Genomic DNA, 26,657 nt, shown 5'->3' with positions numbered 1-26,657 from the left:
ACACACCATTTGCCAATTGCCAGAACTCCTCATAGAGGGGGAGGGGAAAACTGTCAAGCCGTGCCTGTTCCATCACAGCCTTGGGGGTCCCAGAGATGGACAAAGGGGCCGTACCCATCTGGAACTGGGGGCAGGGGGAAGCTAAATCAGAGAGCCCACTCAAGATGGTGGCAATCTTGTCCTCAAAGGCCGCTGCCAAGGAGTCGCATAGGGACTGAGAGGCCGGAATGCAATTAGCCACACTGGCCGGATGGGATAAGTCCTTGACAATTTTAAACAGTGTTTGGGACTTATTTACTGCCTGCGTCAGCGTCTCCTCCAGAAACTTGGCTTTGGCACATTTAATTTGCGCTTTATAGCACAGGAGGGCCTGTTTATAGCAGGCTTTGTCAAGCTCTAGGTAGTGCTTCCGCCAGGCTCTCTCCGCCTGCTTACACCGCAGCTTCTGTTGGAGAAGGTCTTTAGAGTACCAAGGCATGGCAAGTTTGGGCCTATCCTTTGCTTTCCGTAAGGGTACCACTTTATCCAGGGATTCAGTAATTTGCTGGGTGAGACGCATATAGCTCTCATCCACATTTCCTCCCAAGATAAAGCCACCAGATAGCAAGGTGGGGAGACTAGACTGTTTCAGCAGTCTCGACCATTGCCTAGTAAGATTAGTCGCTCCCATCTTGTCACGACTCCGCGTGATGGCGGGGAGAAATAGAGAAAAATTAACCAAGGCATGATCAGTCCAACATTGGGAAACAATATTCCCAATAGTGACCTGATTCTCATCCGCAAAGACTAAGTCGAGAACATGACCCTTAAGATGTGTCTGGGAGAACACCAGCTGTTGTAAGTGTATGTTATCACAGGCCTGGCACAGATCTATAAACGCTGAATCCAAAGGCCCATTAGGCCAGAGGTTAAAGTCCCCAAGAATTAGTAATCTAGCGTGAGTATTGGACAGATCATAAATGAGGTCTACCAGCTCAGGTAGAGCTGACAGGGCATTTCCAGGGGGCCTGTAACACAACAACCCGGAGTGCAAGGCACCCCCTTGCCCTTTCAAAGAGAAACCCATGAGTTCAAAGCCCAACACTGCCTTAATCCCCAACAGCGAAAGGTCCAAAGTGTCCCTAAAAATAAAACCAACTCCCCCCCCCTCGGCTCCCTACTCGAGGGTTGTGTCTAATTTTATAGCCCGATGGACAGGCCAATCCCAATTCCACCTCACTCTCAGCCCTGGTCCACGTCTCCGTCATAAAGAGGACATTTAGCTCATATGACTCTATAAGGAGAGATATTTCCACATGGTGCTTGCTAAGAGATCTAACATTAAGCAACAACTCCTCCCTCATCCCCCTGCTCAACACTCCTCCTCACCTCTGCTTCCTCATTTCATGCTCACATTCCTGGTCCTCACTTCTGCAACGATGATTTTGAGGGCCAATGTTGATGATGCTCTGAAATGCAAACTCAGGAATCCATTTGAGGACTTTTTTTTCCATTTACTCCTGCTTCTTTGCAGTGATTGTGAGAACGCTCTGATGCTACCAACATTTATATAATTTATTATCAATATTGCTTACCATGGACCAGTATCATGGGCAGCAGAGCTCTTAAACATGAGCAAATAATATATGTAAGAAAATACCTCTTTTTGTATGGTTACTCACCTTTTTAGGTTTTGACTGCACAGAGCTTGCACTGTGCTTAAGGAATCTATTGTTTTAAATATAAACCTAAAAGAGACTTACATCACACCTCCTCTCTCTTCTGGCTTCTCATTAGTGCCTGTGTGTGCCACTTACCTTTACTCCATTTCTGTTGGCTGTAGCATATTTGCCTGCATTTATCAATGCTTGTTCCTCTTCTGCTTCTCTTATCAGTTTCCCGCTGCCGAAATACTGTTAACATTAGGTTTGGTGGAACTATATTTTGATAATGTTTTGCCTTTTAGTATTGCAGCATATTTATATACCTATTTATCACCCGGAGAGATTAGGGGCTATGGGCCAGATGTAGGTAATCAGATTTTAGCGATTCCTAAATACCGAATTTTACCGATTCGGTATTCAAAAATTGGTAAATGAGATGTAGGTAAAAAAAAAAATCGGTATTTTTTACCGAATCGGTAAAAGTCGGTATCGGACTTTCAGAATTTACCGAATCGGTATTTACCGAATCGGTGTCTACCAAATCGATATTTCCCATTCATCCCTATGGGCCAAAAGGCCCATAGGAATGCATTGGAAATACCGATTCGGTAAATACCGAATCGGTAAATATCGAATCGGTAAAATCCGAATCGGGAAGCAAGCAAAAGTGAAACTAATGAAAACAGCCAATCAGGTGCTACCACCCTCCCCCTCCCTACCAGGAAGTGGCTACCCAGGCAGCTGCAACTCATTAGAAGGTTCTGGAGAGGCAGTCAGAGCTGAGCAGAGACACAGAGCAGCAGGGAGTGATTTTTGGGAGTTTACCACAGTGAAAATGGCTAGCAGCAGTGAGAGTCAGAAGGCTGAGAGGAAAAGGAAAGTTAAGTTCAGCAGCATGGAGCTGCAGGTACTTGTGGAGGAGGTGGTGAGAGTCCACAAGCAACTGTTTGGCAGGCACTCCCTCACTGTAGCTGAGTCAGCAAAACGCAAGATGTGGCTTGATATTGGAGAAAGGGTCAATGCTGTGGGAGTCACAAGCAGGAGCATTGATGACCTCAAGAAACGCTTCTATGACATCAGGAGCCTCACAAAAAAAAGATGGCAGAGCTACATAAGCAGGCTGGTGTCACGGGTGGAGGCAGGAACCCAGCGCCCCCCCCTGACTGACCTGGAGGAGTTGATGGCCTCAACCATCGAGCCAGACAGTGTTGTGGGACTCGGAGATGTAGACAGCTCAGCCAGAGCCAAAGGAAAAGGTAAGAAGCATGCGCAGCATGACACCCCATACCAACCTGCTTCCCTTATCCCTTTGTGCACAGGCCAACCCCAGTCCAGTACTGCTAGCACTATACAGGAGCAATGCATTATGGTAAATGTAGGCAGCTAATATAAGACCATGAGTAACTGCACAGACATCAGCAAGACAGTGAAAGTAATGCAGAATAATGAAAGTAAAATGTGTAAAGCATTTATTTTAATGACTGTGACACAGTAGCACTCCGTTGACAAACGCTTATTTATACCTAGGGGCAACATCAGCCAGTCGAGTCACAGCAACAGCAGGGACTGCACCAGCGAGGGAGGAGAGTGACGAGGCAGGTCCAAGCCATGTACATGCCTCGCAGGAGGAAGAAGATACAACTGCCATCTCCCAGGAAGAGGAGACAGTCCAGACCCCCGAGTTTCCCCACTCCCCACACCTTTCACAATCCCCTCCATTGGTTTTCTCTCCTGAGACCTCCCCATCACTGTTTGTCTGCACCTGCAACCTCACCAGCCAGGAGGCGAGTCGTGGCCCCACTGCCAGTGATGGAGGCAGCAGAGGTTGAGGCTCAAGCCACTGTACATGTGAGTCCTGCTGCACTGCAGCCCACCACTGAGACTTTCACCTCATGCAGAGGGCAACGCAGGCCCAGCAGTGCAGGTGGACCTGGAGATGGCACTGTGTTCCGTGGGCTGGAGGGGAGCATGGTCCGCATACAACGCATGCAGGGGAAATCCATACAGGCCTGCCACCGCCAATTTCGGGTCCTAAACGAACAAATTGGAGACATGGGGAAGGGCATCAGAGACATTGTAGAAAGCAATAGGGAGGTAGCAAAAACAAATGCTGACCTTGCTGCAGGAATGCAGCAAATGAGCACTTCCATCACCCAGCTGTGCTCAAAACTGGACAGCCTGGAACACACAAGGCGCAGGGACGCCCGTGTCAACAATAGGGCCATGAATCGTCTGGCCACTGCCACATCACAGCTATGCCGTAGAGGCATTAATATGCAGGAGAGCCTCACTCAGAACACGGCCGAGGTCACCAGGGGCATGGCCAGGATCACTAGTGCCCTCGAGGCCATGATCATATCACACACTGCACTGAATCCTGCCCTGGATGTGGCAGAGGGAGACGACAGCAGTAGCCGCAGCAGCTTGGCAAGCGCTGTAGTTCAGCCACGTAGGAGCAGCAGGCGCCCAGCTGAGGCTGCAGGCCATGAGGAAAGCAGTGACCAACATCCCAGTGGCTCTGGGAAGCGCAGGCGCAAATGACTTTGCCGGTGTGGGTGATGTAACCCAGGACATGCAGTCCCCACGTTTATTAAGTTTAATTTGTTGCACTTCAGTGCATGAACGTTGTGGCAACATTAAATTACGTTCTTCTCATTCACAACCTGTCTGTGTCTCATTACTTACTCAGAAATAGTTGCGTGTAATCTCCTCACGTCTGTATCTGCCATCACTTGGTGTTGTCACTCCAGCAGGTTGTGTTTCTGGCACAGCAATGTCGTCGTCATGATCCTCGTAGTCAGACAACTCCACCTCAGTACCCTTCTTAACAGCAAGGTTGTGCAACATGGCACAGGCAGCAATTATCTTACAGCAGGTGGTGGGGTATACTGCGTTGCACCTCCACTCTTGTGCAAGCATCTGAATCTGCTTTTCCAGATACCAAAGGTCCTTTCAACAACATTCCGTGTGCTTTTGTGGGCCCGGTTATATCTCCTTTGGCTGGGTGTTGAGGGGTTGAGGTAGGGGGTGAGTATAAAAGAGCGGAGGGCATATGCACTGTCTCCTAAAAGGAAAAGCTAATACATTACTCACATGCATACATGTACTTCTTACTGCAATAGATATTATGGGGGTCAGACACTGTGTCTTACCTAGGAGGTATCCTTCACCAAATTCCCCTGCAGTCAGCCGTGCATAGATGCCGCTGTTTTGAAAAATATAGGAGTCGTGGGTACTCCCAGGGAATTTTGCCACAATGTCAGTGATGGTGCACTTTGCATTGCATATCACCTGCACATTGATGGTGTGGGTTGACTTCCTATTCCTGTAGATATATTCTGTGTCAGCAGAGGGACAAATGGGAATGTGTGTGCCATCTATGCAGCCAATTATATTTGTAAATCGAGCCATCTGGTAAAAGTCAGATTTTGTTTGCATTAGTTCAGCATGGGTAGCAGGAAAATAAATGTAATGCTCCATCCTGTGTATCATGGCGTCAAGGAATTTGTGGAAAAACCTTGACAGGCTGCTCTGTGTCACCCCACCTACCGCAGCAACCACACTCTGGTAGCTCCCAGACGCAAGCAGGTGGAGGCTGCACAGCACCTGCACATGGGGTGGAATTGCATGCGCCCTTGGGGTAGTGTGCTGCAACAGTGGTTGGAGGTCCCTGATGAGCTCCAAGATGGTGTCTGGGGCAAACCTGTACCTCTGCAGTATCTCTGCCTCTGTGAGCATGAACAAGGTGACCCTCTGCCTGTAGACCTGCTACTCTCTCTGCCATTCCCTCTCTCCTTCCTCCTGTAGCCGTAGCCGTCTTGCAATGACATAAAATGCCGCCATTGTGCAAACAGAATTGCATTTTGGGTCAATTTTTATAGGTTGCACCTGGTTACCACCTGATTCCAATCCATGGTAAATACCGACTCTTAAATACCGAATTTGAAGCAAATTCGGTATTTAAAAGCTTCCCTACATCTCAATATCCATTTTTACCACTTCTTATTTACCGATTCGGTATTTTACCGATTCGGTAAATTTACCGATTCGGTACATTTACCGATTCGGTACATTTACCGAATCGCAAACCGTTGCGATTCGGTAAATTTACTGATTCAGTAATCTTTCCGAATTGGTATTTTACCGATTCGGTAACTTTACCGATTTGGTAAATTTACCGATTCGGACTATTTTCAGTCTCCTACATCCCGAAAGCTCAATACCGGTCGGTAACGGCCGAAAATACCGATTTTCGGCCGTTACCGACCGGTAAAGGGCTTCCTACATCTGGCCCTATATGTATGAAGGCAATTTTGCTACCGCAAACGCCGAAATTTGCAGAATTTCGGCGTTTGCGATCGCAAAATACGATTGCAAAATAGCTAAGTGGTATCTATGTAAGCAAAACAGCCTTGCAAAATAGGTTATAACAAATTGCGAATCCCTATTTTGCGATTGCATTTAAGGAATTGCAAATTGCGATTCCTTAAATGCAATGTATGAGGACCAGAAAAAGGCCATAAGGAATCGCAAATTACCACCAACTTCAAGTTGGTGGTTGTTAGACCTGTCAGCCCTTTGGGTGGTCCCTCCTGTCATTTATTTATTTTGTCCACTTTTTGCCCCTCATAACCTCTTTATTTTTTATGTCTACTGGACTTTTCAGGTGTTGACCAAGGGGTTAGGTGCTCTTTGCCCTCATAGTCTCTTTCCTGAGGCCTAGGTGCCTTCCTGACTGGAATTAACTAGACCCACAAAATGGTGGCCAGTAACTGCCATAACTGTAATTTCAGGACAAAGGCCCATAAGATAGTACAGGGAGGCTCTAGAACCTTCTAGCTGGTTCTAGTAGCCTGAGGCCTGCCTATATAAGGGCCAGTGGGTGGGCGGACATTTTGTAATGACCAGAGAGTGAGGAGTGAGGCAGTGGTATGGGGAGGTAGGCGCACTAGAAGTGGTTAGATCGTCCCATAAGTCGACAGCCTCTTCTTTGAGGACGTCTCCCCCTAGCCTTTGACCGAGCCCTAACGCTCATCTATTGACTTTACTGGCCAATCCTCCTGAGGAGGTCCCTGTGGGAAGCGTCATCGGACCCTTCCCCCCTTTTTCCAGGGGAGCAATTGTTTGTTGGCAGAGATCAGCTGAGGAATCAGAGGCTGTTCTGCTACACCCCTTTCCCTCCTCTCTGTTGGACAACGTCTGTCACAGTGTCAGACCCACTACGTTTCCCCTAACCGGCTACTGGAAACGTCTGCATGGTTAGCGTGATACCGCGCAGGCCTGGTGTGGTGTTTCCCCATCCTGGGAGCGGGCGGAGTGCTGTCGAGGATGCGCCAGCCGGCGCGCAGGCCCAGGAGTGATCTTCCGATTGCCTGAGGAGAGAGGGGCGGCAACGAACGGAGTCACTGCTCTCCCGCACCTGCTCCGTAACGCCGCTGTCGGAAGGTCGGAGAAGACGACTCGAGGAGCAGTGCCACAGAAGAAGAGCCGCAACGCCACTAACCCAGGGCGGCCTCCCCTCAGTGCCGGCTTGGATATCCCTTGGCCTGGCCCATGAGGGAGGCGCTGCTGGGAAAGGAAGTCTGGCGCTGAGTGCCGGGTGGCGGTAGCAGTGCAGTAACGGCAGGAGAGACCCAAAACTCTGCTGGCCTCAAGTAAGGTGATAACTGGGGGCTGTTGTGGGGCCAGGAATTCATAAAGCGAGGTCCCAGTCAGGGGATCTTATTTTCCCCTATTTGAGTTCTGGAAGCTCAGCGCTGGCAAGACAGGGGAGGCTGAGACTAGGAAGTCGCCAGGACTCGTGACAAAGAGAACTAGTAAAGTAAAGGAGGGTGATTGAACAAAAGGAGTTAACTGTTCCCTTTTAATGTTGAAAAAGACTGAGACTGTTGCTTGACCTTTTTCTTTCAGAGGTGGAAGGGGAAGAAAACTCTCGCATCTATATGGGCAATTATCAGAGTTAACTTAATTCAGCTGATTGTAGAATTTAATCTTTCATCTGAATCCTTGTGTTTACTCACCTGTGCCTGAGAAAGAGTCAAACCCTATCTACGAATGTACCAGACCAATTTAGTGGAGTAGTGTGGCTCACTGGTTAGAGGCGGCAGGCCTGAGAGCAGAAGTCAGCCTGGGACCAGGGTTCAATTCCCGACGCGGCAGGGTCGTGGACCTTGGTCAGCGGACTCGATAATTCTCGCTTCGGTGCTTACTCTAATCAGCGGTTCCACTCGGCAACTCTGGGCATTAGCTTGCCTAATCTCCACAACGGCCCCACCAATTCCGGGGATGCCTGGCTCCACCTTGGGGACTCCCAGCAAGGGACCATCCCACAGGGAAAGCCAGGACGGGTTCCCCAGAGTTATACAGCGCCGGGACGCCCCATTGCTGGGGCAGCTGTGCGCTTTACAAGTCTACTACATTTACATTTATGATACCCGGGGTGATCCCAGGGAGTTAAGTAACCGTATACTGCTAAGAATTAACTGATTGTCAATGATCATATGTGGAACTAATTTTGCGTTGAAACTAGGATACTGCTAAGAATTAATTAATTGTCAATCATTAAATGTGAGGTTAATTTTGCGCTGAAACAGAAATTCTGCTGAGAAACAAAGAGGGAATGCACAAAAAGAATTTTTATAAAAACAGCCGTATTTTTCTAATTTGGTGTAGTGTCGTTATTTTTGAATGGATGAACGCTTCATTACTGTGAGGGTGTGACGCAAGCTTTACATGGTTGACCTCTAGTTTAGTACTGACCACTTGGTGCCAGGCTACCCTATGTGACTTGGAGACCCCAGGTCCAACAGTGGTAATTTGCAATTTCTCTGAAAAATTCACTTTTTTGCATTTTTCAAAGTGCCATGTGGCGCAAATACACGGACATTTCAGGGGTGCAACAGGGTGTCCTTTTGGCACCCTTGAAATTGCATTCTCAATTTGCGATTCTCCAATTGAGAATCGCAAATTGAGAATGTCTTCCCATTCATTCCGATGGGCCTCTAGGCCCATAAGATTCGCAATTAAGGAATATGTAGGATTCGCAAAATGATTTGCAAATCCTACATACATAGCATTTTGCGATTCTCAAATAGTGATTCTCTAAAAATCGCTATTAGAGAATCGCAAAATGTACGTTTCATACATATGGCCCTAAGTGATTTGCATAGAATCACAGGATGTTGCTGTGGCGCCGCAGAAACTCAAACCGGGATCCGTAGCTTTCAAGTCAGCAGTTCCCCACCTTCCCCCCTCATGTCCTCCTCTAGTTCAAAGGGTGCACTGTAGTTAACCATGCATGATTGGGAATAGTTCTGCGTCAGAGGTTAAGAGCCAAACTATACCAAAAGGTCAAAAAGTCTGTGTCTTCCATGATGGCAGCTCATCAGCACTCGTACTCAGTCGTTGCAGAGATCGCCATTTTCAGTTCGCGGGGAACAGCCGCGCTTCAGGACTTTGCCCACATCCGTTCACTTTAAAGGATTTCAGCACTGGATTCAGATTGTGTAGCAAGCAGCAGCTTGATAGGCCTAACAAGTCAAACATAGCCACAATCTAGTTGGGCATTTATACTTTCCTATCCACCTCCACAACCTCCACCATTGTCATATAGATATGCTTTGCCTATATGCTGTGTTAAGTTAGCATGAGCTTATTAGGAGTTTAAACGCCATTTTACCTTTCTGCTGCTTCTGCACACAACACATAACTGTTATTGTAGCTTTGAGCCTAGTAGAGTGTTTTGATTCACACACGAATAATATGTTGTTACTCTGATATCAGCTTTGCTTAGTGAGCCATGTCTGTACAGTGAGTGCTGAAGCCTTCAAGGATATCTCGACACAGTTGTTGTGAGGTCTGATCTTCGCACCTTCCTAGACATAACATACATGCAGCTGCTGCCAAATTCAGGCGGAAGGCGCGTTATATATTGCTTTGCACAGAGCATACACACACACTTGATGGTGCTTCGCATGCAGAGAGCTGGTGGAAGATGATGTGATCCCTTACCACAAAGATCTGAGGTATGGGCCCGCCCTGCTAAAACCCAAAGATATAATATAATATGCTAGTTAGGGAGGGTGAGAATTAGGTGTTGTTTTAACCCTAATCATTTTAGCATGCTGTCACCTTTTGTATTCTATGGACTAGTAACTATGCTGATTACTTTGATTCTTATAATATGTTTGCTTGTATTAGCTAAGATACTGCGTTTGAGAACACTGCATTAGTAAATAAACATTTCAAATGTGCATGCGTCCTCTTACTCCTTGTTCTGGATTGAACTGATGGTATAACGAAAGAGTGTTCATGTGTTCCACATTACCTGAGGTATTCTAAGTCCATGTTCTGGTTTGTCTAAGCATTGGGAGTTTGTAATGACCAATGAGACACTGTAGCTAGTCTGGTAGGGGATTTTGGGTACTAAGGTGAGTTTTGGCACACCCTAACTCACTGAGGTTCCAAGTCTCTATGCACAGTTCTGTAGGAGAATGGAATCCCTGCGACATGGCGCCCAACATTTTGGTGGTCTTATTACTTGAGTAGTACATCATTCGATCCTTAACCCCTTCGCTATTGTTTCCGGAAAACAGTGGTGTCGGGCAAACCTACCTATTTTTGTAATAGGTATTTTCAAGCTTGAATCTTTCTAAACGGTTTCCTTGAATTACAACCCAGTTGTGCTGCAAAGTTTGCTTTGTCCCTCTATCTTTCTGCGTCGTTATGGCCGCAGTGAACATTCCGCAACATAGTCGTATTGCGGTGCGCAATCATTTGCAACAATTTAATGTTCCCTTGGATGGCATGGCCGTGATTATGGTGGTGAGTGCAGAGGTGGCTTACCCATACGAGATCTTTTACTCGTGGGTGACCTTCCCAGCTGCGAACGCAATGACTACTGTGTTCGACACATACACTGCCACGGCTGTGCCAGTGGAATATACTCCGTATAGGGCACAGGAAGTTCCTATTGATGCTTGGCAGCACCGCGTTTGGTTTGATGGCGCCCTCTCCCACTCTTTGACAGCTCCGACGTTAGGTCCTTTGTCCATTCCAGGCGCAAATTGGCCGGTTTAGGCTGGATTTACACCTCATCTTCAGCACGGGGCACGTACCGTGGTTGAGTTACGATGACTACACGTAGTCACAATTAGGTCGTTAGTGCAATACATAACCCGCAATCCCAGGAGGTGCGGCGCTTCCTGCTGGACAGGGCGGTATGAAGCTCAGTCCAGTGATGGTCAACGCTGTGATGGGCAAGCGCCCCCAGGATAGGGATGATTTTCCTTTCTGGCTTGCCGAGAAATTTGACCAGCTGAAAGCAGTATTTCCTAACACGACTCCTGGTGAGAAACACAGGATTCTGACAATTAGCATGCCAAAAGACTTGACCCCTGAAATCGGTGACTGTGAGACCTGGGGTAGAACATTTGCGGCGGTCTATGCGAGGTGTTACGGCACACCGTATATGGCTGTTTTGCTAACGGTCCTTAAGCGTGTTCAGGATGAGCACGGACCTGAAGCTGCTGTTGAATTGGCTATGCGCCTCTGTGGCTCCTTTGATGTGGTTTACGATCTCATACTTTCTAATATCAAGGGGGATGCTGGTGAACTATCAGGTAGCCAATGCTTTGCAGGAGATACCCGAGGTCGAGAAACCCCGACAGTTAGCACAAATTATTGTGACGGCTTATAAAACAGTGGGCCTTAACAGTAGGGGTCTTAAGCCTTTTTCTACTAAAGAGAAAAAACAACCCCAATTGCAGAAGTCAGAAACTGACGAACAGCCCAGACCAAAAAACAAAATTGGCCAAAAAAACAAAAACAGGGTAAGCAACAACAACAGAAACAGGAGTCTCGTCCTGCGTCTCCATTGCCTGCACCCCCAGAACGTGTTTATGACTTACGCGATTTTAGGTTTCTGATCAACGCTCTCCTCATTCTTTTTAGGAGTCATCGGCCTCGACGACCGGTGGTGGAGGAGGCGGCAGAGGTCGGGTGGCCAGAAAGGACGCGACCAGCCCCGCCCAAAAGACGGTAAAGGCAAACAGGACGAGTCTACACCGAAGAGACCTCAGTTTCAAAAGAAGAAAGTCGCCGCTTTAACAGCGAGATATACCACAGATAGTGAGAACGTGGATTTGGAATCTGACATGGGCTCTGACCTTGCTGGACAGCGCGGCGGAGATTACCATAGTGCGAGAGGCCCGGCGTCCACTACTGAGGGTGACAGCGACTGACCGTTATGTTGTTGTGGAAACAGCTGACACTAGAGTTGCTCCCCATGACAGACTTTATGAAATCGTCTTATTAATTGAAGGTGACATACAACGTACCATAAAAGGGGTATTTTGGGAGAATCTTACAACTACCTATGACATTTTGTTAGCGGAGGCTGACTGGCCCCCACCTTTTGTTCTCGCAGCTCCGAGAGGGGAGGAGGTAATCCTCCCTAGTTTCGCGCACACGGTCTCGAAGGAGCATGCGCTGAATTTTGCAGAAGAGTGGGCTAGAGCCCTTGCGCCGGCACTGTACCATACACACTGTGGTTGGGATAAATTATCCCCTCACCACGAGATTCCTTTGTGGTCACAGCCACAGCCTCAACCTCAACCTCAATATCCCATCAGACGTGAAGCTAAGGCTTCCGTTGCGGAAATCCTTGAACAATTGGAATATCAAGGTGTGATTGAAACATGTGTCACCAATGAAAAACCCTCTTTTTACTGTGACCAAGCCTGACGGATCATATCGTTTGGTATTGGATTACTGGCATTTAAACTCGCATTGCCGTACCTGTGCAGTACAGAATACTCACGGCTCTGCCTTAGTGGATAGTCTTGTGCGTAAGCGGTTTAAGACCATGCTTGATATTTCCAACGGTTTTTATGCCCACCATTTGGATGGTCTAAGTTCCCAATGGACCAGTTTTACAAGCGGCGGCGTCCAAAAACAATTCAGGAGTTTACCGATGGGCTATAAGAATAGTCCTGGGGTATTTGCTGCCCGCATAGTCTCTCTCTTGGAGAGAATCGACCCTGATGCTTGCTCAGATGTGGATGACATCTATCTAACAGACGACGAACTTTGGGAGCATCTGTGTAGAGTTAACAGCATAATTTGTAGCTTTGCGGACTTCGGTTACAAATTCAACTTTGCAAAGTCGCACATTGCGGAGTACACAGTGTTGTTTCTGGGCTACGAGCTCAACAATGAAGGCAGAGGATTAGCTCCTCACTTGAGAAATGGGCACAACTGCGCGCTCCGACAACTCTGAAAACATTACAGTCTTGGCTGGGATTTTTTGAACTTCGGAAGAACATACATTCCTGAATATGCCCAGCGTTTCAAGCCTTTGTATGCTTTGATACAACCTACTTTTACCAAATCATGCTGGCTGCCAGAGCACTCAGCGATACTGCAATCTTTGCAGGCTGATCTGCTCACTTCTAAATACTTACTGACTTGTGATAACCACACCAACCTGGTGATAAGAATCGTCCCTGGGGCGGTGGGTTTCACTTACCTTACTTTTAACGAAGAAGACAGTACCTATTGCCTACAAGTCACACTTTTACAAGTCGGTTGAGATGCGATTTTCCACTGTGGAGAAAGTTTTGACAGCTGTACAGATGGCGATTCTTAAAGAACGTGCTCTGTCACAGGGAAAACGCATGTTGGTTGCTACCCCGTGTCCTGCTTTGGAGGCAGTGACGAAAGCCAGTGTACCTAATTCTAAAGCTTTGCACCCTCGGTGGATACAATGGGCAGCATCATTGACGTCCCCGGATGTCACGTTTATCTTTGATGCCTCCTTAAGGTCTCAGGAATTTTTGCAATATGAATTTGTACATCCTGCACCTTTGGCTATGCGTCCTTTGGAGGATTTCCATTGCATCATATACACTGATGGTTCAGCGCAGGTTGCGCATGGCTCTAAACATGCCCACGTTTCCGCATGTGCTATTGTGGTAGGTGCCATGGTGAACGATGAGTTCAAGTCCAGTGTCGTGCACACACAGACTCCTAGGAGACTGCACCGCACAGTTGGCAGAGCTTCGTGCTCGGATGCTTGCATTGGAGTACGCTGGTCCTAGTGTGACGACTCTTATGGTAAGTGATTCTTACTACTGTGTCCAGTCTTACAATGAGAACTTGTTCATTTGGATTCAGAATGACTTTCGTGATTCCAAGGGTAGCACAATAAAACAAAAAATGATCTGGGTCCTAGTGGCTGAGCTCAAAGCGCAGTTGCCTCTCGTGTTTGTACATACTCTTGGTCATCAGCGCGTTGGAGTCCACGCTCTTGGCAACTCGCTGACTGATGAAGCAGCGAAATCAGCGGTATCGACATATTTAGTTGCAGCTGTTACACGGTCCAAAAGTAAGATTGATGATATCTTGGCGGCTGTTTTAAAAAAAATCTTTTTATTAGTTTTCCATAGAAAAAGTACAATAGTGCTGTAGTTAAACAACCTGCAAAAAAGGAACAAAATGGACCATTCCACTTCTGCATTCATCGTCCAATTAGTAAAACATTGTGTTCGTACATTATCTGCTCACAGTATACATAGGTACATATGAAAGGTAAAGTCTGTGTAGGATCACAATATATCAACCACATTAATCATCAGGATGGCTACTTAAGTACTTTATTAAATGCACCCAGTAGTCCTTAGGCCTAGAGCACGTTGGCAACTCCTCTTCGAACGTTCGTAATGTATCCTGACAATATGACATATCGCGTAACCAGTGTTTAACCGTTGGCACCTGTTTGCTGTCCCAACACATGGATATCCTGCGCTTGGCTAGTAATAGCGCCACCATACAGAACTTATGTTTCGAAGCCCGGATCCCATCCAATAACCCGAGTAGACATCCCCGGATGCTGCATTCAATAGCACTGTCTACCATTTCCGACAGTATTGTCGTGATTTCCACCCAGTATTGATGAACTTTTACACAGTGCCATGCCAGGTGTATGAAGTCTGCCTCACTATATCTGCACCGTCGACACTTCGCCTCCATTCTCAGGCCATATCTGTGCATACGTACCGGTGTGTAATATGCTTGATGTAAATATTTAAAATGTATGATGCGCAAATTACCATAAGGTGTGAGTAGCTGGATCAGCGTGCAAGCTGTTTCCCAATCTTTCTCCGTTAGGGGGACTCCAGCACGGCATTCCATCTTGCTTGCGCTTTGGTTGTGGTGTGATTTATTTCTGCCTGCGCCATTTTATATAGCCGGGAGACCAAGTGCGTGGTACTTTGTGATGTCAGAATAAGTTGCAGTGTGTTGAGGGTTGGTGGTTCATTGGGATAGTCCGGATATAACTTTTTGATTGCCCCTTGGAGTCTATGGAAAGTAAATCGGAACAATAACGTCTGATTCTGTATATATGCTAGGTCTTGGTTTGTGATGAATACCCCATTATGATACAAGTCACCCATCGTCACTAACCCCACCTGACACAGCAGACCCATCCCTACATCCTCTCCAGTGACTGATAAATCAGGATTATGGTGCAGTGGCAGTGCTGGGGCATAGAGCGGCAATTTGTGTGCTAGTCGGCCCAATTGGTGCCACGCTGTATTCGTAGCATCGATAGTGTTTATATCTTTCTCGTGTAATGGTGGCCTACGATGCGCGATAATTGCAGTCAGAGGGATTGGTAGCGCGTCTCCTTCCTCAATAGCCACATGCGGCAAATATGGAATGGCATGGTACCAATAAGTAGCGGCTTGGGCACATAAGTAGTAAAGCAAAAAGTCCGGTACTCCTAAGCCACCTTTGGAATAAGGCAGAGTCAGAGTTGCCAAGTCTATTCGCGCCTGCCTACCAGCCCATATTAGTTTCAGTACTACTGACGTTATTCGTTTGAATGGTGGTTGGATGGGTATGTTATTGAATAAATAAAGTAGTTTAGGAAGCAATACCATCTTTACTATCGCAATTCGATCCGCTATCGACAATGGGAGCTGTATCCATCGTTTACTTTGTCTTCCAGTGCATCCACTACTCTACCATAATTCGTTCTTATAACCAACTCTGGATCTCTGTGGAACCACACCCCTAGATATCGGATTGGATCCGTTTGCCATTCTAGTGAGAATTCAGTCGCATGTGGTGATGTAGTGTCTGTCAGTGGGATGATAGATGATTTTCCCCAATTTATTTGCAGTCCCGAATGCCCCCCAAATTTGATGTAGGTTCGCAGTAGTGGGTCAAGATGTCGCTCAGGATCTCGAACATATAACAGCTTATCGTCAGCGTACAGGGCAATATGTAGGGGTCTACTCGGGAATTGCAGTGCAGAGGGATGGTGTTTCTGCCTCACCTTACAAGCAAGGGGTTCGAGGGCCAGGGCAAACAATAAGGGGGACAACGGACATCCCGGTCGCGTCCCACGTTCTATGTGGAATGCCTCCGATATATATCCGTTTACCTTGACCCTAGCAACTCGCTGTGTATATAGCAATTGTATCCATTGTATGAACATGGCGGGGAAGCCCATCCGGTGAATTATGGTCATCAAGTACGGCCATTCAATAGAATCAAAGGCCTTGGCGGCATCAAGCATGACCGCCACTGCCTTCGTGTTCGGGATTAGATAATGCGAGGCAGCGAACAGTGTTCTGGTATTATGTGTGGTGGCTCTAGTTGGTATAAAACCAGCTTGGTCCGGGAGAACTAGCTTCGTCATAGGTGGCTGCAGCCGTGTGGCGAGCAACTTGGCCAGAATCTTGGAGTCCAGTGACAACGGTCTGTATGAGTCGCATGTCTCGGGGTCTTTGTTGGGCTTGAGAAGCGCAATTATCACTGCTTCGCGGAGAGTTGGCGGGAGAATATTTTCATCAAATGCCGTTCCAAACATTGCGACCAGATGCGGCACCAGTATGTCTTTATAGGCTTTATAGAATTCACATGTGAATCCGTCTGGGCCTGGTGCTTTACCATTTGGCAGCTATCGGATCACCTCGGTGACCTCCTCCACAGTGATAGGTAAGGATAGGTAGGCTCTCTGATTATCAGAAAGCCATGCAATGGCCACGTCATCTAAATATCTGAGTATTTCAGTAGAGGAGGCAATCGGACGTGATTTATATAAGTCCCCATACGCATGGACAAAGCCTTGCATAATGCCCATGGGCTCTGTGCTAACAGTCCCATCGTTATTCCTTATTTGCGATATAGTTTGGGATTTGCGGCCTTCACAAATTTTGAATGCCAATACTCTCCCGGGGCGACCACCTTCCCCATATGCTCTAGCTGTTGGACGTTTAGCTATATATTTTATCTCATCTTGGGCGAAGGATTGGGGTTCCGATAGTGTTTGCCTAATCTCCCTAAGAATGGTAGGATTGGGCGTGCTATCATATTGTTGTTCCAGCGAGTGAAGTTTACTCTCGCACCTTGTTAGCTGCGCTCTAATATCTCGCAGTATCCCCACTGTGGTACTCATACACACTCCTCTTATCGTGGCTTTAAACGCCTCCCACAACAGGCCTGCATTGTCCGTAGATGGTTCGTTTAGCAGGAAATATTCTCTGATAGCCTTCTCCATGGTGTCAGCATAAACCGAATCTATGAGCGTTGTAGCATTGAAACACCAACTGTAGGGCGGCGGCGCATAATGTGGTATCTTGAGTGATAATTTAATGGGGTTATGATCAGATAGGGGTTTGGCCATGTGTTTTATGTTCTGGGTCCATAGGAGCACCTCCCTAGATCCCAAACTGACATCTTTGCCGCACTGGGAGCCAGTGCAGTTTTTTTTAGGCTAGGTACAGAGGCAGACCTCGGTGGTAGTCCCAGTACCAACCGGGCTGCCACATTCTGTAATATTTGGAGTTTAGTAAGCACACATTCATTGATTGACACAAACATGGCATTACCATAATCTAGACGGCTGATAATAAGCCCCTGAACCAGAGGTTTTCTTGCCTCTAGAGGAAGCCATTTAAAGATTTTACGCAGTTGTTTAAGTACACCATAACATATGCCTGATATTTGGTTAATATGTGCTTTCATCGAAAGAGTGCTGTCTAGCATAATGCCCAAGTCACGTACCACTTCTTTTGGCTCTGGGCAGGGTCCAAGTTCGTGAGGCCACCACTCCTGGGACCAAATAGTTTTGGCTGAGCCAAATAGCAAGATTTCGGTTTTGCTATAATTAAGCTGGAGCTTATTATCACTCATCCATCTGCTAATGTGAACCATGCACTGCTTGAACCTTATACATGTGTCCGGACACCGAGAATTGCAGGTGATTAATACCTGTGTATCGTCGGCATAGGATACTGTGGAGTAATGCCACAAAGTAGTGATCCTATAGCGCGATTACAGGGACTGCGCTTGCTTTACCACTTGTAGACAGCCCCGTGCAGCCCAGCCTCTGAGAAAGCACGCTAGCTAGGTGCCCATTTCAGCAATTCCGTCATGTTCGTTGTCTCGGTGCCAGCTGTGCGTTGCAAAGCATCTATGGAAAGTTGCAATCCTGCGTGGAGTGGGAAACTTCACTGTGCCGCAACTCAAAGTGATCCGCTATTTTGATTTTGATCGTAAAATACTGAGGCTCTTCACACCACGCGTGTATTCGCGTTTCCGCGGGCTGTATACACTTAGAACTTCCGCCTCTTTGAGTTTTGCAGCTTAACTGCGGGCTATATGCTGGCACTTCCTTGTGTGGGTTTTTGTATCTTTTTTTTTTTTAAAGATTTTTTATTCACAAGTTGATTAGGAAGACATAACTGTATACATATAATAAGAAAGCAATTGTTTACAAAGTAGATGTAGCTGGCTCCCTAACGGAGATGTATTTCGATTTCCACTTGGACCGCATTACAACATATATCAATTATCCATACAGAAAAAGCAGTAAGCGAAAACAGTAAAAATGCAGTTTATCGACAGCAGCAAAATATATATCCAACAGAAAAGTTAAGTAACCAAATAGTCTTCAGAAAAAATTACCCCAAATTTTCTCAAATTTTTTTAATGAACGAGCTCCTCTATGTTTTGCGAGCCCTAACTCCATAGAGTGAATTTCCTTAATTAATGACCACCATTCCCAGATGTTAGGGGGTTTGGGACAGATCCAGGCTCTAGCCAATGTAAGTTTAGCACAAGAAATAAGAATCGTTATCAAGGCAGATTGGGGGAGGGAAACAGGATGAATGTCAAGTAATACTGTTGGTACTGTGAGAGAGGGTAAGAAGATTTTCTTAATTTCCAAGACTTTGAGTATTTCCCCCCCAAAATCTTTTAGAGTTGGGCAGGAAAACAGCATGTGTCCTAAGTCTGCTGCATAAGCGGAACATTTAGGGCATTTGGTACGATCGCCTTGGATGTTATTAGGGACCACTTAGAGATCTTTTCCGGTGTATAGTATAGCATACATGTAGTTCGAAACTGCTGCAACCTTAAGCTAGACGATCGTACGGAATTATTAATATTAGATAGGGAGCATGATATTTGTTTGGGAGTTATATTTAGGCCAATTTTGTTACTCCATTTCTCAGCTAATTTTTGACAGTCGTCGATTTGAAGAGCACAAAGGTGTTTGTAGGCCTCACTTATCAAAGATTTGTTTTTGGTAGAATATAAACAATTCCAAATATCGCAATCTAAGATGTTGTGTATTTGATTCTTCCTTATTAAAAAATCATGTATTTGTAAATATTTGAATCCCATTGTTTCCGTCAAGTTATACAGAGTTTGAAGTGTATGATAATATAAGAACCCTTGTGCGCCGTATAAGTCTCCCAGAACCTTAATTCCCTGAGCAGACCATCTAAGGGCCATGCCATCGTGGAAAATCCACGGGAGACCCGGGTTACCCCATAGCTGCAATTTCGGATGGTAAAAGGATGTATTGCAGTAAGAAAGAATGTTAACCCATATCCTAAAAATATCTTTGGCAGTCTTAAATTTCACCCTCTTGTAGTAGTGAGGGTCATTCGCTCGGAGTAAAAACATTTTTTAGTCAGATTTTAACATAAAAGAAAGGGAAAAAAAAGTGTCCTCAGTGTGTAACAGAGACCGGAGGCGTCTAAAAAATGAAGACCAAAAATACAATTTAACATCGGGGAAATTTAGTCCTCCCTTATCTATGCTGTTTTTTAGAAATTTCAGCGACCTTCTATCTTTTTTGTACCCCCAGATAAAGCTGCTAAATATTCTGTCTAGTTGCTTAAAAAAAGAGTTGTTTAGTGCTAATGGGATAGATCGAAAGAGGTATAAAAATGTAGGTAGTACCTTCATTTTAATGAGATTGATTCTGCCAATTAAGTTCAAAGGCAATCTGTGCCATTTTTTTTTAGCAGTACAGTAGTAGATTTGATTAATTCGTTATAATTAAGATTGTTTATTTCTCGTATATTAGATGTAATTTTGACACCTAGGTAAGTGGCAATTTTACAGATCTCAGGGACTTTTATCGCTGGTGTATAGTTAGCTATGATTTGCGTTTTATTTATATTTAGCTTATAGCCTGATACTTTGCCGAATTTACGAGCCTCAGTGTTAATCCCTTGTAGTGCCTCAGTAATGTCAGAAGTATAGATGGCGATATCGTCGGCATATGCCGTAATTTTCAGTATTTGTTCATTAGACTTGAAGGGAACAATTCTAAGTTGTACTTGAAGAGAATGTAAAAATGGTTATCATATAATGCCTTTATCCATTTTAGAAAATGTCCGCTAAACCCCATTTTGGTCATAACGTGCCAGAGATAGTCCCACCCCACTCGGTCAAAAGCCTTTTCGGCATCCAGCAGAATCATGCCGAGTGGGGTGGACTCAATCTCAGCCACGTCAAACGCTGTTATGGCCATATTAACATGAGTGGTAGTGTCTCTCCCAGTGACAAATCCGTGTTGCTGCGGGTTAACTATTTTGGGCATAAGAGGAACTAGCCTAGTAGCTAAAATTTTAGCAAATATTTTTGCGTCGGTGTTGATCAGAGAGATGGGTCTGTATGACCCCCTCTCTTCCTTTGGTTTGCCCTTTTTGAGGAAGAAAATTATTTTAGCTCTGTTCCATGACTTGGGGGCCTTCCCCGTCACCCCAATGGATTGTATGACCTGTAGTAATAAGGGTACTAGTTCCTCTAGACAGATTTTGTATATCTCTAGAGGGATGGTATCTTCCCCTGCGGCTTTTCCTATCGGTAAAGCGGCGATGGCTTGGCGTAAATCTTGCCCTGTAATATTTTCAGACAGTGAGTCTATTTCCGAAGAGTTAAGTAAAGTTGTTAAAGTCTCATCTAAGTCATTGTGTATAATAGCTTAGTTCGGGACAGATTCGGGAGTATACAGGGTCCTGTAAAAGTCCACAAATTGTTCCAGTATATCATGCGGCTGATTGTGTAGTTTATTGTCAGAGCCTCGAATGTTTATAATTATAGTGCTAGCTCTGTCTTCAGCCACGTTGTACGCCAGAATGTTGCCAATTTTATCCCCACCCTCATATTGAGCAATCTTATATTTGTGTATATTAGCAATGTTTTTTTGAATGAACTTTGTTTCAGTTTCAGATTTTAATTGACTTAGTTCAAGGCCTATCTCTACTACCTCTGGCGAGTTTAGCCGTAATGCTGTGGCTAGCTGTACTTCCTGGGCAGCGATGCTGGAAATCAGGGATTCACTAAGTTTGCGACGCTCTGAGTTTTGTCTAAGCACGTATCCCTGCGTGAATCCTCGAATGCTTGCCTTGCAGGTGTCCCAGACCGTATTACATGTGGCAGAGTTCTGATTGATTTCTATAAATTCAGTGAGATGATTTTTTAACTGTGAGATATAAACAGAATCTGATGTTAAGTATCTGGGAAAAGAAAATGGTCTAGGACATGTACGAATGTATGGAGTATCAAAGGTCAGTATTATGGGATTATGATCTGAAGAAATTCGAGGACATACCTCCATTAGGCTAGTGTTCAATAATTTAACATTGACAAGAGCCATATCCAGCCGAGAACAAAGTTTAAGAGGTGCAGAGTAATATGTGTAGCCAGGAATGTGTAAATATCGCCAAGCATCTTTAAGGTTATGTCTAGAATTGAGGCTCTGGTTTTACGCATCCGCTGAAAACTCCCAGGCCTAGTAGTATCTAATTGATAGTCCATGATACAATTAAAGTCCCCCATTATGATGAGCTCCCCATCCCAATCTAAAAGTTTTATATTTAAATCGTCAAAAACCCTGGGTTCATCCTGGTTTGAACCATACACCACACAGACAACATATTTATGATTTTCAATGTTCATTTGAGTGATGACCCATCTACCATCTTTATCATGAACAGTTTGTAGAGTTTCTGCCCTGAATCGTTTGTCTTTAAGTATTGCCACCCCTCTGATTGAAGCCCCGAAGGTAGAACAGCTGACAAGATCATAGCCTAGTTGACAAAGTAATTTTTTGTCCTTTCCTGCTACATGCGTTTCAGACAACAGTATAAGATAAGGGTCATACAGTCTCAGCTCTTCCGACACGGGACGTCTTTTATTTTTACTGTTAAGCCCTGCGACGTTCCAAGCAAGACACTTTATTTTATGCATTTAAATAAATAAAAATAAAAAAACAACATAATGAAACACCAAGTGGAATTTTTTTTTAAGCCACACAAATATAGAAATGTACTTATATTTTTAACTTTAGTGAGATGTCTCCCAAGTTGTGAACACCTTTTTCCAGATTTTTACCACCCCCACCCTGCGGAGAACAGAAAGCACCCTCCCCCACCCCCCTGTCACCCACCCACAAAGGGAAGGGACCACCCTCCAGCATCTGCTGCCGTTGAAGGGGCAGCGGCTGCGGCAGACTGCCTGAAAGACCCCACCACCCCCACCTCTGAAGTGTTTTATTTTTTTTCCCTTTTAAATTTTTTCCCCTCCCTCCCTCTTTTCAAACAGAGTCACTTAAGAGTTGCTTTTCCTAAGGAGCAGAAGAGAGAAAACCCATCGCCAGCTAGGACTTATTTTCAACAACTATTGTGTCAGCATAGTTAAGAATCTAGCTAAATATTATGATAGCTAAAGTCTAAAGACTAGCTTTTACTTAAACCAGATAAAAATTGCTCAGCTTCCCTAGTATCATTAAAGAAATGTGTAAGCCCGCCTTTGATAACTTTTAGGCGTGCTGGCTCCTGGAGAAAGACTTGCCAACCCATAGCTTTGATTGGGTCGATCAATTTGCGCAGTTCCCAACGTCTGTCCATAGTGGCTTTGCTAAGATCTGAGCGAGCAAACAGAGACAGATTATCTGTAGTTATAGGGGCATTAGGTCGTGCTTTCTGCCAAACAGCCTGTCTTAATAGAAAATTACCAAAAAAAATAGGAAAGGGACGTGGGAATTTACTCTTTTTGTTCTTTTGAATTATGGGTAAGCGGTGTGCCCGCTGTATTTGAGAGTCCCAGTCCCAGTCTGCTAAGTCTGGGAAGGCTTTTTGAAGTAAACCAACAAGAAAGGCCCTGGGGTCTGAGCCTTCCGGTACCCCAAAAAGTCTCAAATTAGATCTTCTCTGCCAATTTTCCAAATCTTCAACTTTCAGTTGAAGGGTCGTTATCTGAGTGTCATGTTGGTTTACTACTATTTTCATATGAGACGTTACTTCTTCCACGCCTTCTACTCGGTGCTGCAGTTCTTCGATATCCTGCAAGACCCCGCTAAAGTTAGAGGTCAGTTCTAATAAAGAGGTCTGCAGTTTGTTATTATCCTCCCGCATTTGTAAATAATGTTCTTGTGCTTCTGTACGTTGATTGGTTAGTATTTGAAGAATAGTGTCCAATTGAGAAGAGTTCGGCTCTTGTTTATCTTGTTGATCTTCTTCTTCTGAATCTCGAGGTAGAATACTTATATCAGTCATAGCAGAAACTGTGGTTGCCGAAGTTAGAGTAATAGGCAGAGTTAAGGTATTATTGTCAACAATCGAGTGGTTGGTGTCGCTTCCTCTTTTTCCCCCTTTTCCATCTATGGTTAGTGTCTTTGAGTTGGTAGACACCGGCGAGCCACATATTGATGAAGTTGCTGGTTTGGATTGTAGCAGAGACAGAAGCGTTGTGTCTTGCTCGGGTGCTGTGTTTAATACGTTTGATGCTGTGTTAAGGTGTTCACATGCAGCGTTGTTCTCCAGGGAAACTGGGCAGTCTAGGAGACCCGAGATGAGATCAGGGTCCGTAGGACTCGTCCCGGATAACCTTAATGTCATACTCTTTACAAGCCCCTTCGCCTCTATCCATTTCCTAAGAGGACTTTTATCGATAAGGATTCTCTTAGTGTCCGGGGTATTATTTGTGATCAGTCGGTTTAAAGTGGTGTTAGTCTTTCCCCCTCTTTTAGTTTTGGGCTTGAATTTCGATTTGCGCCTTCTAGTCACCAGGGATCTTGTTGAAGTTTCAGGCGGGTCAGCCGTCTCTTCTTCCGTTTCTACTTCATATTCGTCCTGAGAGCCCAGGTCTCCATTAACCTCTTCCAGCTCCTCAGAAGCATGACCAGCCTCTTTATTTGATAGCCCAGTACCACTAGTTTCTGCGTCCTCACTTAAAGACGTGTTGCTTGTTGCTTGGTTTGCCATTACCATTTCTTTTGTGTGCCCCGATATACTGACAATTACCATATTGTTTGAGTCTCCACTAGCAACCAAGCTTCCACCAGCGGCTAAGTTCAAGTCGCAATCATTCATCAAACTCTCTTCAGTTATTATTGATACTTCTGTAGATGGTGACAGATTAGAGTTTAAATTTGAGCTTCTGTGAGGCTGTATCTGGATTGGAGCTGAGACTTTGCTATCGGCTGGAGGCTTTGCTACAGCTCCTGTGGCTTCAGCTATGCCTGCTGCAGTTACAGTTATTGAGCTCGCCGGGAGAGTTAAACAATCAATCAATCTCATCACCGCCCTCGCCTCCGGTCAGAGTTCCAGCTAGACCCCCTGGTTTTATTTTTAGCTTAGCAATGTTTTTAATAGCTTTCTTGGATGTGGTACTGGAAACAGTCAGAGTTGGGGGGCGTAATAGTAGCTTACCGGCAGCTGCTGCAGTTCCAGCGTCCTTATGCGCACCCTTGACTCCAGGCGCAGCTGCTGCAGAGGGGCTGTTCCTGGCACCGTCCATCGCTCCCGAGGACTCCGAAGCTGAAGAAATCACAGTGTCAGGAGGTGCAGTGTCAGGAGGCACCGCTTCTGTATCCTTTGCTCCTGCCGAGGAGGGGGTGGGGATGGGTGTCGAAGCTGTCACAATCGCCGTGGTCGACGCGCCCGTCATTGGAAGGGAGACAGCAGCCGCGGTAGTCTTGGTGTTTCGAGTGGTACGAGGCGGTTTTTTCAGCGACATTCTGTATCTCCCCTGTGCACGGGCTGCGGGCCAAAGACCAATCCAGCCAAGCTCCGAGCTAGTGAGCAGGCTACGGATCGCTTGCCCGAACGAGTGCCTGATGATCCGTGAGATATCCGGGAGCCAAAGCATCGGTAAACGCCGATATGGCTTAGTGTATAAATGTTTAATTTCTTCCTATTCTTGTAGTTTTTCGGAGGTTACGAGGGAAACGCAGTCATTGCATTTTCCCTATTCACTTCACTGCTGCTCGTCTGCGTCCTCACTCCGCTATCTTGGGTGGGTTTTTGTATCAAGAGGATCACTTTAACCGCATCAAGATCGCAGCGAGCCGCTTCTGTCTTACCGGTCACAGGGACAGCACGCAATGCGTGTCTCATCACGGTAATTGCTAAATACACGCACTACCCGTGCTCTTTATCGGCGATATCAAGCAGTGTCTCGCGCGTAGCAATCCCACTTTATGTGTGCGTTATGGGCGCCGCCATTTTGTCCCGCTGTAGATGATCAATACACCCGCATTGGCTTGTACATTTGCGGGGTACACAAGTGCACATGTCCGGCGATTACCGCACTCGCAGCGTCTATGGGCATCGGTGTTTGGCACATACCTCCAATCCTTGCAAGCACTGGGTTATTGAACCCGTCGAGTTCTGCGAAATTTAGCCCACGGGCGCCATCTTGCCCGGCCCCGGTCAGTTCAATCCGTGCGCTGGAGTGTTCGGATGTGGTTCCTCACCGCAGCTTAGTTCTTTTCGGCGGGGACACTGCCATTAGTAGCCACGCATATTCCGCCGCACAATTAAGCCCTTTATCGGTGAATTCGGTTATTATATCGCCTGGAAAATCGCAAATGAGAGTCCGTCCGGCGGAGCTGTCTGTTCAGGCAGCCATTCCGCAGGCCCCCTCTAGCGCCCACTCATCTTGGCGGCTGTTGCTGCCTGAGAAGGGGGGTAAATATCCTAAAGGGTTCCCTTTAAAGTACACATACCACTTAAGTCCCGATAAGGTTCCTTATGTGAAAATACTTGACATTGGGGAGAGATTGATTCCCAACGCGGAACGCAGATATACATTGATCACAGCGGCTCATGAAGGTGTTTCGGCCACTGTGTCTCACTTACAACAGCATTTTTGGTGGCGGGGACTGTACGAACAGACGCGCGATTATGTCCTTCAATGTGACATTTGCCAGCAGATTAAACCTTCAACGGCTTGGCAGTTCGGGCTGGACTGTTCCCATGAGGCACAGGGTCAGACTGATTTGCATATGGCCATGTCTGAACTGGGGTGGCGGAGTGAGCTAAAGAACGGTGATGGATTAAACCCAGATCAGTTGACTGGGGGTGAGTGTTTGTATTGTCAACGCTCCGTCCATCATCACCTTTGGTTTTTCTTTGTTCGCCCTAAGTTGGCAGGGTATGCTCAGACGTGAGTCCCTTGCTCACTTTGCCACTGGAGTCAAGCAAGCCCGGCTGAAGACGGCTGTAATGCCAGAAACCGGTCCTGGGAAGCTTGATTCCGGTCCAGGGAAGACATGGCTTGGCAGTTCGGGCTGGACTGTTCCCATGAGGCACAGGGTCCGACTGATTTGCATATGGCCATGTCTGAACTGGGGTGGCGGAGTGAGCTAAAGAACGGTGATGGATTAAACCCAGATCAGTTGACTGGGGGTGAGTGTTTGTA

The sequence above is a fragment of the Lissotriton helveticus genome, chromosome 5_1 (assembly GCF_964261635.1).
Source record: "Lissotriton helveticus chromosome 5_1, aLisHel1.1, whole genome shotgun sequence".
Taxonomy (NCBI): Eukaryota; Metazoa; Chordata; class Amphibia; order Caudata; family Salamandridae; genus Lissotriton; species Lissotriton helveticus.
The sequence above is the reverse complement of the archived record's forward strand: the minus strand, read 5'-3'. Positions refer to the sequence as shown.